The sequence below is a fragment of the Pholcus phalangioides genome, unplaced genomic scaffold, assembly GCF_987345545.1.
Source record: "Pholcus phalangioides strain wild (caught in Gottingen) unplaced genomic scaffold, Ppha-v1.0 ptg000010l_1, whole genome shotgun sequence".
Taxonomy (NCBI): domain Eukaryota; kingdom Metazoa; phylum Arthropoda; class Arachnida; order Araneae; family Pholcidae; genus Pholcus; species Pholcus phalangioides.
Genome location: NW_028301603.1, coordinates 43563907 through 43578965, shown reverse-complemented (window position 1 = coordinate 43578965; position 15059 = coordinate 43563907).

The window sequence follows — 15059 nt, the reverse complement described above, 5'->3', positions numbered from 1 at the left end:
TAGAAAAATTGTCCAAAAAAAAAGTGAGATAAATGATAATTATATCCAACAAAATTGTCAAAGGGAGGTAAAGTTGCTGATTATAACTAAAATAATTGTCAAGGGAAAGTAGAGTTACTAATTACAGACATAATAAATTGCTGAAGGGAAATAATGTTGCTAATTATAGCCAAAAAAATTGTCAAAGGGAGAAAAAGTTGCTGATTATAACCAAAATAATTGTCAAGGGAAAGTAGAGTTACTAATTACAGACATAATAAATTGCTGAAGGGAAATAATGTTGCTAATTATAGCCAAATAAATTGTTAAATTTTAGTAAGTGTTTGCCAATTATATCTAGAAAAATTGTCCAAAAAAAAAGTGAGATAAATGATAATTATATCCAACAAAATTGTCAAAGGGAGGTAAAGTTGCTGATTATAACTAAAATAATTGTCAAGGGAAAGTAGAGTTACTAATTACAGACATAATAAATTGCTGAAGGGAAATAATGTTGCTAATTATAGCCAAATAAATTGTTAAATTTTAGTAAGTGTTTGCCAATTATATCTAGAAAAATTGTCCAAAAAAAAAGTGAGATAAATGATAATTATATCCAACAAAATTGTCAAAGGGAGGTAAAGTTGCTGATTATAACTAAAATAATTGTCAAGGGAAAGTAGAGTTACTAATTACAGACATAATAAATTGCTGAAGGGAAATAATGTTGCTAATTATAGCCAAAAAAATTGTCAAAGGGAGAAAAAGTTGCTGATTATAACCAAAATAATTGTCAAGGGAAAGTAGAGTTACTAATTACAGACATAATAAATTGCTGAAGGGAAATAATGTTGCTAATTATAGCCAAAAAAATTGTCAAAGGGAGAAAAAGTTGCTGATTATAACCAAAATAATTGTCAAGGGAAAGTAGAGTTACTAATTACAGACATAATAAATTGCTGAAGGGAAATAATGTTGCTAATTATAGCCAAATAAATTGTTAAATTTTAGTAAGTGTTTGCCAATTATATCTAGAAAAATTGTCCAAAAAAAAAGTGAATAGATATAATGATAATTATATCCAACAAAATTGTCAAAGGGAGGTAAAGTTGCTGATTATAACTAAAATAATTGTCAAGGGAAAGTAGAGTTACTAATTACAGACATAATAAATTGCTGAAGGGAAATAATGTTGCTAATTATAGCCAAAAAAATTGTCAAAGGGAGAAAAAGTTGCTGATTATAACCAAAATAATTGTCAAGGGAAAGTAGAGTTACTAATTACAGACATAATAAATTGCTGAAGGGAAATAATGTTGCTAATTATAGCCAAATAAATTGTTAAATTTTAGTAAGTGTTTGCCAATTATAGCCGGAAAAATTGTCAAAGGAAAGTAAAGTAGGCGATAATTATAGCCGAAAAATACTATCAAGGGAAAGTTGTCAATTTCAGCTGAAAAAACAATCAATTCGAAGTAAAGTTGCTAATTGAAGTCAAAAAAATTTTTCAAGGAAAATTGAAGTTACTTATTATAGCCAGAAAAAAAAAATTGCTGAAGGGAAGTAAAGTTGTTAATTTTAGCCAAAAAATTGTCAATGGCGAATAAAGTTGCCAACTACAGTAGTCGCCAAATTTCTCAAGAATCCTTGACTGTAAGTGAATTTGTTTGACCCATCTCTGAAGATCCTACGTATAAAGTTTGCCTGTGAGTCCGGATGAGTGACTGCTAATAATCCATAAGGGGTCATTCAAGTATTACGTCAGCATCGAGGGAGGGAGTTTCGGATTTGTTGACTTTTGATGACAAGGGGGGGGGGGGGGGTTTGAAGGTTGCTTACGTCATCAACCACCCCTTTTTTGAAGATATGAAATATTCCAAGCTGCTGACGGGGGGGGGGGGGTCAATAAAGGCTAAAAATCTGCTTACGTAATACTTGAATGGCCCCTAAGGCTAGTCAAATTCACACGCACGCGCACACACACACGCGTTGCAAATATCCATTTTTGAGGGAGTGGTAGTTCTATAAGATGGAGAAGAGCTTAATTTCGATTATAGCAAACCACGTTGTTACCGTACCAAGAGAAAATAATATAACTGTGCTTATATCATGGAGGGGGGTATGGGGTTTTCGCTATATATCCTCCCACGCACGTGACCTATGTTTATATTACAAGCATTCCAGTCGAGGAACATTATAGGGGTCAGCATCAGTGGGGGGGTTGACATTTCTTTTAAAATACAAGTTAAATTCAACGCGTTGTCACCCGATAGTACAACCTAAATCATAGTCTCCCAAACTTTTTGTTCCATCGCCCCCTTCATCAGAAATTTTTTCCTCTCATCGTCCCCGAACTCACGTAAACCCATAGGATCCTATGTTAAATCAGTAGGTTCTATCGCCCCCTTGGACCATTCCATCGCCCACTTTGGGAAACACTGGCCTAGATCGACGAAAACACGAAGAAATACTATGGAGTCGTGCGCTACAAATATTTCTTTCGACTATCACGCCAAGTCGCCAGTGACTCCGTCGCGTCGGATATTTCGTCGCCAATATGCCAATATCCTCGCGTGAGGAGCTCCATAGAAATATGCGTGTTCAATTCTCTGGATACCGAGTGTCCTATGAGTCGTAAGAGACTTCGGTATCCCCTAGTGATCCGGCTCTTAAGGTTACCACGATGAACGTTTCATCAATGAAGCATATTTTAAGCATTGCCAAGTCAAACATTGCCCTCTATCGGTAAATAAAATGCATTAATTTGTTTCCATGGTGCATAAATAGGTCTCCAGAACTAAGGCGTCTACAGAGATATTTCTAGGAACTCTGTCTACAGGAGGAGTTCGTAACTAGAATTCAATGTTTTTTGGGGTCCTTGGAGAGTTTTCAGAGGGTTCGTGAGCTAGAATGAGATAACAATTTACTTATTGTGTTTTTACACTATTGTGTAAATGAATATCAGTATGCGAAGATGTCCGTGGCATTCACATCTAAACGGATAAAGGGGTCGGTGGGTCACAAAAGGTTAAGAGCCCCCAACCCTTCCGATCATGAGACTAAACGTGTCACATAAAAATTATTTGTTTTAGTATCTCACATCACCTCCTCAGAGTTTGTACCATGCGGTCAGAATCGACCTGTATATCAAGGGTGCTCAACCTTTCGGGGAGTGCCGGCCACTTCATTGGTTTGGATACGTGTCGCGTGCCACTGGAGTTATCAGGAAATTTGCTTCAAGTCACTCGGGTGATCCGTGAAAATGTCTCACGTCACTCGGGTGATCTGAAAGTGTGCTGCGGATCGCTCGAATGATCCGGAAATGTGCCGCGGGCAATATAAGTGATCTGTAAATGCGCTTCGGGTCACTTAAATGGTCTAGAAATGTGTCTCGAGCCACTTAAGTGATCCATAATATATGCCGCGGCCCGCTGAAGTGAATTGTAAATGTGTCGCGGCAAAAAGCGATCTAAACGAATGTCTAAAGTGATCCGTAAGTATCCCGAGAGTCACTCGAGTGAACATGAAGTGTGCCGTGGGCCACTTAAGTGATCACAAGATGTGCCACAGGAGATTTAAATCATCTCTACTTGCACTCCGAGCCACTTTAGTGACCTGTAAATGTGATCAAGACACACTTAAGTCATCAATAAAAATGACGCGGGCCAGTTTAGTGAACGATTAATGTGTTTCGGGTCGCTTAAGTGAGCTTCAAGCGTGCTGCGAGTGTACCTCAAATGATCTGGTAACGCACCGCGCAACCAAATGATCGGCAAATGTACCACGAGCCACTTGAGTGATCTGAAAACGTACCGCGGAACACATCAGATAACTCCGAGGGCCAAAATTTGTTCCGCGAACCATGGGTTGAGCACATGACCTCCACATCCTGGAACGGGTCTTCTAGGCTGGAATCTTAGGAGCCCCCTCCCCGAGCCAGACATTTTACTAACCGTTGTATAGTAAATTTATAGTTTGAAAAAACAAAAAGTAATGGTAACTGCCTCGGGCCACAGGAGCCCTGTCAGCCCCTCCCCCCCGCCATGCGTTTCGAAAAACTGCCGATACATCCGTGAGTATGTACGCTGTGTATCGGCAGTTTTTCGAAACCATGACAGTTCCCATAGATAGCCTCACGTGTTTGAACCTCGTGAATTGACCGCAGCCATCATCGAATGACCATTAATCCTTCGCCATTATTCAGCAAAAAAAAGGCCATTTTCATCTTTTTTTTTTTTCGTTAACCCTTTTAGAGGTCAACAATCATTTCAATGAGTCGAAGTTATAACTCGCTGTTTGCGTTTTTTTAATGATAACACGTGGATTTATTTCATTTTTTGGCCGTAAATACTTCATTAGCGTTATCGATGCTGCGTAATTGCGTCAAATGAGGGAGTTGGGGGGGGGGGGGAAACAAAAGACAAGGATTGTTCATTGTCCGGGCACCCAATCTCCCAGATCGTCTACGGCAGTGGTCTCTCGAAGGAACCGGTGCCCGTGATCACGATGATGTGTTGTTGTGCCCGGGAAGTAGTAATTTTTTGGTGCTCGCAGCTCTCGTGAAGAACCGCACGTACGCTCCTAGGCACCTAAAGGTTGGAAACCACCGACTAAAGGCCACTACACGCTACTTTGATGTTACATGCTCCCCACGTCACGTCAGAGAAGTTGGGAATTCTGACTGATGGAAATTCTGTGACGCACGGGAACACGTGGGACCACGCCACGTCAGAGTAGTGTGTAACGGGCTTTAGACCGATGTACGTGTGAGCATTTGCGTACGGTGCCTTCCGTACCTATTGAAATGCGTAGGACGCTTCCGTATTTCTCGGAAGGTTGTGCGCATCCCTTGGAATGAGTGGGAGATGCTTGTGCATTCCTTGAAATGTATAGGATGCTGGTATCCCGTGGAAAGTGCAGGAGGTTTACACATCCACTGAAATTTTTAGGATGCTTTGTGTATCCCTTGAAATGTGTAGGATCCTTGCTTGCGCCCTTAAAAATTACGTAGGGTGCTGGTCTATCCCCTGAAATGCGTAGAATAATTACGTATACTTTAAAAAGTTTAGGGTGTTTGAGTATATATTCGCATCATTCGTAGTGCGCTTGCGTGCTTAGGATGCTTGTGTATCCCTTTTAAAGCTTAGAATGCTTGTGTAGTGAATTATAATGTGTGGGTCGCTCTCGTATCCCTTGGAATGTGTAGGATGTTTGGGCGTCTACTGTGGAATTTCTAGGATATTTCCGTATTGCGTGGAATGCGTAAGATGCCTATATTGTAGAGAAATATGTCCTCTCCACTTGTTAATAGGAGATTCCTCGAACGATTGTATTTGAAGACGATGATGATTTTAGAAACGAAATTCAACTCTGTCCTCACGGGGACTCGAACCCCGGTCTCTCATTTGCCGGACGAGTGCTCTACCCCTAAGCTATGGAAACAGACAAAATATTTCTTCCTTGGAGCTTATGTATACGTTTAATGGCTCCTTGTACATGGACGGCGACATTGATCAACTAATAGCTCGTGAATGACACAGTCCATTATCTGCATTGTCAACATCTGGTGTCCTATGTCATTCGCGAGCTATTAGTTGATTGCTGCCGCCGTCAGTAATGTTTCCACTTACTTTTGACAATTTTTTCGGCTCTAATTTGTCAATTTTTTTTGGCGATAATTGGCCATTTTAGGCAAATGGATCCAGATTTCTCATATTTTTATCATGAAAATATCGCCATCGTTTTCATACTCATACTTTTCATGAGCCGGAGGATAAAAATTGACGGGCAATCTCCTAACGTGATTTTAAAGTAGTCCCCTAACGGGAAAAATACAAACTATTGCATAATTATAAATTTTCTCTCTCAATTTTGAACAATTTGAACCGATTTGGGCAAAACCTAAAGATAATTTCCAATTAAAACATTTTTTATGTAATTTTCCCAATTAATATTGTTTCATACATCGGCGAGTCACAATTTACAGTACATTGGGTTCGAAAACATTTCGATTACGAAAAGATGTTTCTTGTCTGTAACGTGCTAGTGTCCGTTACATTACTATTCGGGTGATGCAATCCGAATCCCAAGAAACCTAGGAATGTCTAGAATGCCCAGATTGGGGGAGGGGGAGGCACAACTTTTTTTTCAGTCCCTGGGCCAGATATGCGGCATTTCTGCAGTTCGAGGGCCAGAAACTTCAAGTTTAACCCCTATATGATCACGGACGAAATATTTCGTCCAAACACAAGTGGAATAAATTCAGTCTAACTTTTTTTGTTTTCTTTCCTCACCATCGCGAAGCTTTATCGTAGCCCTATGAATCGAAGTTGTTTTTCTCCCTCCCCGTGTTTTTCTTTTACTCCTGTTGGTGATCGTTCCACCCCCACCCCCCATATCTACTCTATAATATAAAATCACAAACTCGAAAAGGGCCTGTTGCTAAGCAACCGAGTGACGGAAGTGGGTGAAGTTTTTGAGTGACGGAAATCTGTTACGTTTTTGTGTTACGGAAGTCGGTTACGATTTTGGGTCAAGTATTCATTTAACTCTAGCACATATTGGGACCCATTTGACCCATCGGGACCATGTTATGTGCATGTACCGAGAGGATCCTACATCCTACAGCAGAGCCCTTAGGCTGGAATTTAGATTTCGAGCCCCCAAACCAGCTTTACAGGGGCCCCTCTGTGATTAATTTATAGTGTGAAAAATCAAAAAGTGATAAGAATCGTTGTGGCCCCTGTCAGCCCTGCTCTTGTGGGGGGGGGGGGGTTCCATGCCGAGAGGTATGTATATGTATAATATACACACACCAGCAGTGCTCCCAACACAGGGTCGGGGTACCCGGGGGAGATTTCACGTATAAGTAAAAAGTTTTCATTTCCAGGAGCCCTTGATGGATATCATTGTTTTCTCGCTGCTTTAACGTTGAAAAATTTGCGATAGCGGAAGCAAAAGATATATCCAGTCTGGGGCCCCACCAAAAGTATGCGAATTGGTGTCCCGGGTAATTGGTTGGAGGCCCTGGATTTTATTCGTTGGTAAAACAAATACAAATGAAAATTTTTCATGGCACTCACACCGGGGGATGACCGACAAGCTTCCAAGTCGGGGGCCCCCATGTTTACAGGTTTCAATTTGCAACAGCGGAAGCCCGAGATAAAGCCAGTCTCGGGCCCCACCAAAAGTATGCGAATTTGTGTCCCGGGTAATTGGTTGGGGGGCCCTGGATGTTATTCGTTGGTAAAACAAATACAAATGAAAATTTTTCATGGCACTCACACCGGGGGATGACCGACAAACTTCCAAGTCGGGGGCCCCCATGTTTACAGGTTTCAATTTGCAACAGCGGAAGCCCGAGATAAAGCCAGTCTCGGGCCCCACCAAAAGTATGCGAATTTGTGTCCCGGGTAATTGGTTGGGGGGCCCTGGATGTTATTCGTTGGTAAAACAAATACAAATGAAAATTTTTCATGGCACTCACACCGGGGGATGACCGACAAACTTCCAAGTCGGGGGTCCCCATGTTTACAGGTTTGATTTTGGAGGCCCTGGATTTTATTCGTTTGTAAAACGAATACAAATGAAAATTTTTCATGGCACTCGCACCGGGGGATGACCGACAAGCTTACAAGTCGGGGGCCCCATGTTTACAGGTTTCATTTTGGGGGCCCTGGATTTTATTTGTTGGCAAAACGACTACAAATGAAAATTTTTCATGGCACTCACACCGGGGGATGACCGACAAGCTTCCAAGTCGGGGGCCCCATGTTTACAGGTTTCAATTTGCAACAGCGGAAGCCCGAGATAAAGCCAGTCTCGGGCCCCACCAAAAGTATGCGAATTGGTGTCCCGGGTAATTGCTTGGCGGCCCTGGATTTTATTCGTTGGTAAAACGAATACAAATGGAAAATTTTTCATGGCACTCGCTCCGGGGGATGACCGACAAGCTTCCAAGTCGGGGGCCCCCCATGTTTACAGGTTTCATTTTGGGGGCCCTGGATTTTATTTGTTGGTAAAACGAATACAAATGAAAATTTTTCATAGCACTTGCACCGGGGGATGACCGACAAGCTTCCAAGTCGGGGGCCCCATGTTTACAGGTTTGATTTTGGAGGCCCTGGATGAATCTCATTCTTTTCTGTTGTAGAATTTGCAACAGCCGAAGCCCGAGATATAGCCAGTCTGGGGCCCCACTAAAAATCTGCGTATTGTGTCCCCGCTACTGGATGTGGGGATTCTATTCGTTGTAAAATTGATAAGAATGAAAAATTCTCACAGGGGGGGTGTCCGACAAGCTTCCAGGTCAGGGCTCCATGGAAATGGTGGCAGGTTGTAATTCGGTGCCCCTGGATGTATCTCATTGATTTTTGTGGTTTAACATTGTAAAATTTGCAACACATCGGTAGCCCAGATATATCCAGCGTGGGGCCCCACTGAAATTCAGCGAATTGAATCTGGGGACCCCCATGGGGAAGTTTTCTGGGGATACTTGATGAATCTCATTTGTTTTTTGTTGCTTTATTATTATTTTCATTAAAATTCGCTTCTTCAGTAGGCTGGTGCTTTCACACGTCCCTTTCCCCCTTTCCATAGCACGCTGATGAAGTGGGACGAAATAAACAAGATATGTTGGGAAGAGAAGTGGGGGGGGGGGGTTGGTGGCAGGGCCCCCCCTAGTAATATATATACATGCAGGGCTCCCACTTGTCCTACGCAAAATGCCCTACTTTCAAGATTTTATTCTAGTTTATTTACCACGTCATAATAATAATAACGTAATCCTCACGTATTCCCAAGGGATCAGCATGATCCGTCCAGGGTGTTTGTTAGTATTAGTAAATATCCATGCCCAAACCGGGATTCGAACCCAGACCTGCACAGTGAGAAGCTAGTTCCCTAACCACTCGACTGCCAGGCGGCTACAATGGCACAAACAATGCTTACATTGCTCTGCAAAGAGATAGAAATAAAAGTAATTCATTTATCAAAAAACTGTGACACCTGCATTGAACAGTAAAATGTAAACAAATCCCTTTAAAAATGAATGGACGATTCAGTAAAACCATTCAGTTCATCTCGACTTGTTTACATTGGACTTTGTTAATATTTTACGCATGGTTACGCTTTGTTAATAATTTAAGCATTTTGCCCCGTAGTTTTGGAAGTGGTCTCGAAGCAGCATCATTCTTAAAATGATCTTCTACTAACGTGTCTTCGTAATTTGCTGTGCATCGAGGGAGAGAGTTGACAGACCCTCCCTCTCTCTCTGTACTTTAGAAGACTCATCGAAAACAATTAATGTAATATACAGGGTGTCTTGTGAGTGCTAATGCGGCCTATATCTCATCAATAGTTTGGCGTAGAGGTATGGTTTCAATTTTAAAGAAATGCTCAAAATTAATATGTTCAATTGTACCAGTTTCAAGAGTGAAAATACAGTGTGTCCAAAAAAAATTAAATTCTTATACGGTCCCCCCATCCTCTAACTTCCAATTAGGAAATTTATGTCTTGTCTTTTCTGAGTCCAACAAAAGAGAGCCTCTGTTTTCAACTGCACAGAGATATTCGAATTCAAAAATCGGAGAAAAGTTATGAAAAGACAGCATAAATGAGAGAAAGAAGCGTTGCCGTTAGTTTTTTTTTTTCGCTGCTATTTCCCAACTTTTTTGAACTAAAATATCTCAGTAAACATTGCAATTAAAAACATGGTTTTTTGTGGGGGCCCAAAAAAAACGAAAAAAAACAGGGCAACAACTTTCTAATTGGAAGTTAGAGAACAAGGGGATAATATAAAAATTTAGATTTTTTTTTCCATTTTGTGACACACTGTATTCTCAATCTTAAAACTGGTACAGGGTAACTTTTGAACGCTTTTTGAGCATTTTTTAAACTAGAATCATACCTCTACGACGGACGGATTAGAATTTACAGGACACCCTGTCAAGGCCGTAACTAGGATTTTTGCCGTCCGGAGCAAACATTATTTTGCCACTCCCCACAAATTCAAAATTCGATAATTTTATATCACGGTGCTCTTTGTTCCCACCTAAAATTGCAGCCCCTAAGTTTTGATGACAGGGGCAGTTGCCCCCCGTTTCCCCCTAGATCCGGCCCTGCACCCTGTATATTGTGAGGAGAAACAAAAAAAGAGTTATCTGTGGTTGCTGGTATTGTACGCTATTTGGGCCCAAAAATGTTTATCTCACCAAGTCATTTGCTTTGGTTCTAGACAATATTATAGGATACTGAAATAGTGCTATGAAAATAACAATAATTTTTAAAAATAACAACAGATAAAATGTTTAGTGATTTTTTTTATTGTGGTTATGTTGTTTGATAGGGGGGGGGCCTACGGCCCTCCTTCCTCCTACTTTTTATAATTTTTCCAGTAGGAGTCCTGTACCATGTAAGCGCAAAAGAGAACACGTAGGGTGATGGTGAGAAGAGAAATCTACTGTATATACTCTCTCTTATCTGCTTATCTTTTATACTCTGTTTTTCTATTATTTTTCTATTTTTTTTGTTTCTTCTTTTTTTCTTTTTCCTAACGTGCGGTTAGTTTAGGGCACAGGGTTACCAGATTAATCACCGATTCGTCGACATCCAAATTTGTTGCCAAAAGCTTGTACGTGAAGGGAAGCCAAAATATAAAGATTTATCATATGTGACCAGTATTTTACGGAATATTCCCGTAATTTTGGCCGTCCCAATTTTTTTTATGAAATGTCCCGTTTCATCCCTTACTTTCAACAAGCCTTAAGCGAAACAAGAATTAAGATTATTTTTATGACTTATAAACTGTATAAAGATAATTACGACTCTATCACAATCAATTATAGTCAAATAAATGTATTCATCCCTCGTATTTGCCAAAAACATACGATTTTTTGGCGAATTGCACTTTGGCTTGCAATACCCATCATTTTCTACGATTGGCGATTTTCCAGCAATTTTAGCGATAGGTAGCAACTTTACTAACCTTTAACAACATTTTTGCTGTAACTGTTAATTTTACTAGCATATGACAATGTGTTTTGAGTGTAATTGGCAACTTCATTTGCATTTGGCAATTTTTTTTGGCCATAATTGGTTGTAGCCGATTTCTCGTATGTTTATGAAGCCTAGGCGTTTATCGTGTTGTGTGGATTGATACTTCCCTACCGGAGTACCTTTCAGGGGCCGGATGAAAACACTTGGTGGCCCGAATTCGACCCGCAGGCCGGGGGTTATGTACCCGTGCGCTATACTATTCCAGTATGTTTCGTCTCCAATATGACTTTTCTGCTGATGCAATCCGAATTCCAAGGAATCCAAGCATGTCTAGAATGTCCAGATCTTTCACAAGAAAGAAACAATAAAATACAGTGAACAGTCAAAAAAGAAATGAGATTTTTAAATGGCGGGATTTCCTCGTGGCCTTCAAGGATTGCCTCTTTCTCATTCACGACGTGTCTTCGATTTATTTAAACGAGAAAAAAAAAATGTCTGAAACTCTGTGGTTTGAAGAAATAAAACAAGAAAATTGTAAGAAACAATAAGAAAAGTAAGAACAGAATATGATCGAGATAAACGTAATTAACGTTACGATTTCCTTTACTAATGTTCTTCTTATCGTCGACGACTTGATCGCGATAATTCAGAGGATAACTGACGCCATTTGATGCTGATCAAGAAGCTTTTCTCAGTGAGTTTTTGCCTTTTTTTTTACTAAATATAAAAAGCAAAAATGGCTCCACGTGTGTGAGTAATGCGTAGAAAGACTTTTAAATGACGTTAAGCGATCCGTTATTATAATAGTGACTGGGAAGTGGGTGGAGGTGCTCCACGAGTCTCCCGAGACCTCGATCGAATGTTTGAATTAATTTTTCTTAGAATGGGTGAATAAATTAGTTTGTCTCGTCCAATGAGATTTCTTTTTTTAATGCAAGGCCTAGGTTAGACCAGCGGTACCCAAATGATTTCAGTCGGGGGTCCCCAGAAATTTTGGTGTCCTGCCACGGAACCCTCCCTTTTAGTCGTGGGCCCCCGGAAATCTTGGTAGGACTGCCAACTGTTACATCCATGGTTGCAGCGTTACATGGTGAGACAATATTTGCCAGTACAGTGCGCCGAAGGCTCCTCTTGAAGGGACGGACTGTACGCCCGAGTGCCACGTATCTGTGTTCCACTAACCATTCCATCCAGAGTTGCAAGATTAAAGTGACGTCGTTATGTTATACGTCTAGGGCTCTAGGCCATCAAAGTGGTGCCGTTATGTTATACGTCTAGGCCATCAAAGTGGCGTCGTTATACGTCTAGGCCATCGTGTGCTTAACTTTTGGAAGCCAGTGTACTTTATATAATAGGTTAATATTAACCTATTATAAGCTCCCTCTAGAAAATTTTGGAAATTATCATCAAAAGGCAGTTTGTGAAGTGCATAGACGAGAATAATGCATAGTCGGATAATCAGCATGGGTTCAGGAAGGGGAAGTCATGTGTAACTAGCCTCTTTTGCTTCTATGATCACGTGACTAAGGCTTTGGGTAAGAGCAAAAATGTAGATGTTGTTTGCCTTGATTTCCAGAAGGCATTCGATCGGGTCTAACATGGTAAACTGTTGAAGCGTTTGCACGAGATTGGAATTGGGGGCAACTTGCTGAATTGGATAGAATCGTGGTTAAGAGATAGGTCGCAACGAGTTATGGTGAACGGGGAATTCTCTGGTTGGACAGACGTCACAAGTGGAGTTCCTCAGGGAAGTGTCCTTGGCCCCATACTTTTTTCACTTTTTATCGACAAACTCGATCAGGGTATCGATGGAATTACTAGCAAATTCGCAGATGTGAAGCTAATGGGGGTAATCGGGAATCAAAGCGATAGGAAGTTGCTCCAGACCAACTTAAACAGCATGGGCAAATGAATGGAGCAGGACGTTTAGCGTTGATAAGTGCATGGTCACTCATTTTGGTTCGAACAACCCACGGTTTTCTTACGAGTTGAATGGTGTCACCATCCCGGATGCAACTAGGGTCACCGATTTGGAAATTCTCATTGACGAGCGACTTAGGTTTTCTGAACATTCTTCAGCGGTGGTCAAAAAATCGAATAGAATGCTCAGTCTCATTTTCAGAAAGGTCTCTTCGCGTTCTCCTAAAGTCATTCTTCCGCTTTTTCGAGACTTAGTTCGTCCTGGACTGGACTATGCTGTAAGGTTTTGGAGACCATACCTACAGAGGGATATAGACTTGGTTGAAGGGGTGCAGAGAAGAGCTACACGTGTCCTTATTGGCACACAGGGCTTGAGTTATGAAGAAAGACTTCATTTTTTGAATATGTTCACATTGGATGAACGCAGGTGTCGAGGAGATATGATCGAAGTGTTCAAAATTTTCAATGGGATGGAGAGAATGGACCATGAACTTTTAGTACACCGCAAATCGACTGCTTTTACAAGGGGGACACCAGTATCGATTGTTGAGGGAAAATGCAAGGTTATGGTGTCGCAGGGAATTTTTCTCTAATAGGGTTGTTAACAAATGGAGTAGCTTACCCCCGGAGGTAGTAAATTGTAACACAATTGACACGTTCAAAAAAAATTACGATAAACATGTTGGGGTAAATCGAGAAGCTATCCATTCTTAGAATAAGACAACCATAAGTATTCTTTATGGGCGTTGTATAATATTCTATCACGTGTATATATTGTTTACAATTTTTGTTAATTGCATTTTTAATAGGGTTGCTGTGTTTTTGAAATATATGGCATCCATATTTTTATGGGCATCTTTTTCTCAGCCACCTCGTTGGGCATTTTACCTGTTGTGGCGTTGTATTTGTATTTATATAATACAAAACTCTCAAGCCGACATAAATATGCATTTATGTCCTAAAAAACATAAAATATGCAGTAAAAACTTGAAATATGCCTTCATAACTAGGCTGACCATATTTTCTCGAGGAAGTTACGGGAAATCGCCAATCATTGCCGGAAATGATGGTAAAAGCACAAATTAAATTGCCAAGTGATGCTAATATCGCCAATCATTGACCAAAACGATGCGAGAGTTAAGTGAAATTGTCAATTATTGCTAATTATGGTCGAACATTTGTCAACGTGCGAAATTAAACAAGTGAAGAGTGATGAGCTTGGGCAAAAAAATCCCTGTTCATAGTTCTGCTGTAATATGAAAAATAAAGTTTAAAAAATAAATAAATATATATATATATATATATATACATATATATATATAAAATTCGCATTAATCCCTTCGCGCACAAGCTGTTGGCGATAAATTCAAACGATTTTTCTGCATTAAACGTACAGGTGATAAATATGGTACTTTGTTCGCACGTTAAAAAAGTAAGGAAGAGAAAAAAAGAAATAAAAGTGATAAGGGTGGGGAGGTATAGTACAGACAATAGATAATAGGATTAGAGAGTTACAGAGAGATAACAGATGTGTATGGTACTTCTTGCTTTTCACCTTCACCTAAGTGTTCTCTTTCTCACTTCCATGTACAGAATATAATAGAAGGATTAGTTCTGAGAAAGATACATTATATGGGGGACGGGATGCCGTGAAGAACGAGGGGGGGGAAGCTCAGGAGAACAGAGTGGGAAAACACACACACAACTTTGTTTCATAGCGTTACAATAAAGCTTCGCGATGACAAAAAAAATATATTGCAGACACAGTCAGCTGGCTCAAATTTATTTCGCTGACATTTGGACGCAACATTACGTCCCTGATCGCAATGGGGTTAAATTCTGCAAATCCAAAATTTCCAAAAATTCATGAAAAATCATGAAAAAATGCTCTATCGCGTGAGAATAGAGCGAAACATGCAAAATCATGGAAATCCGAGCCCTAGTAATTAATAACTATCCAAAAATAAGATTAATTATAACTTTGAAACGTTAATAGAATTCGTAGGTACGAAAGGAATCGAAAAAAAATAAAAAACAATTCATTGAATAATAAGCAAAAAATTAATTCTTTAATTGCCAAAAATAAAATATAAATCTTTGAAGATAAGACCTGGTGAATGATTTAAAGACCTGATTTTTCTTCTCTTTCTAAGCCAAAAGTATGA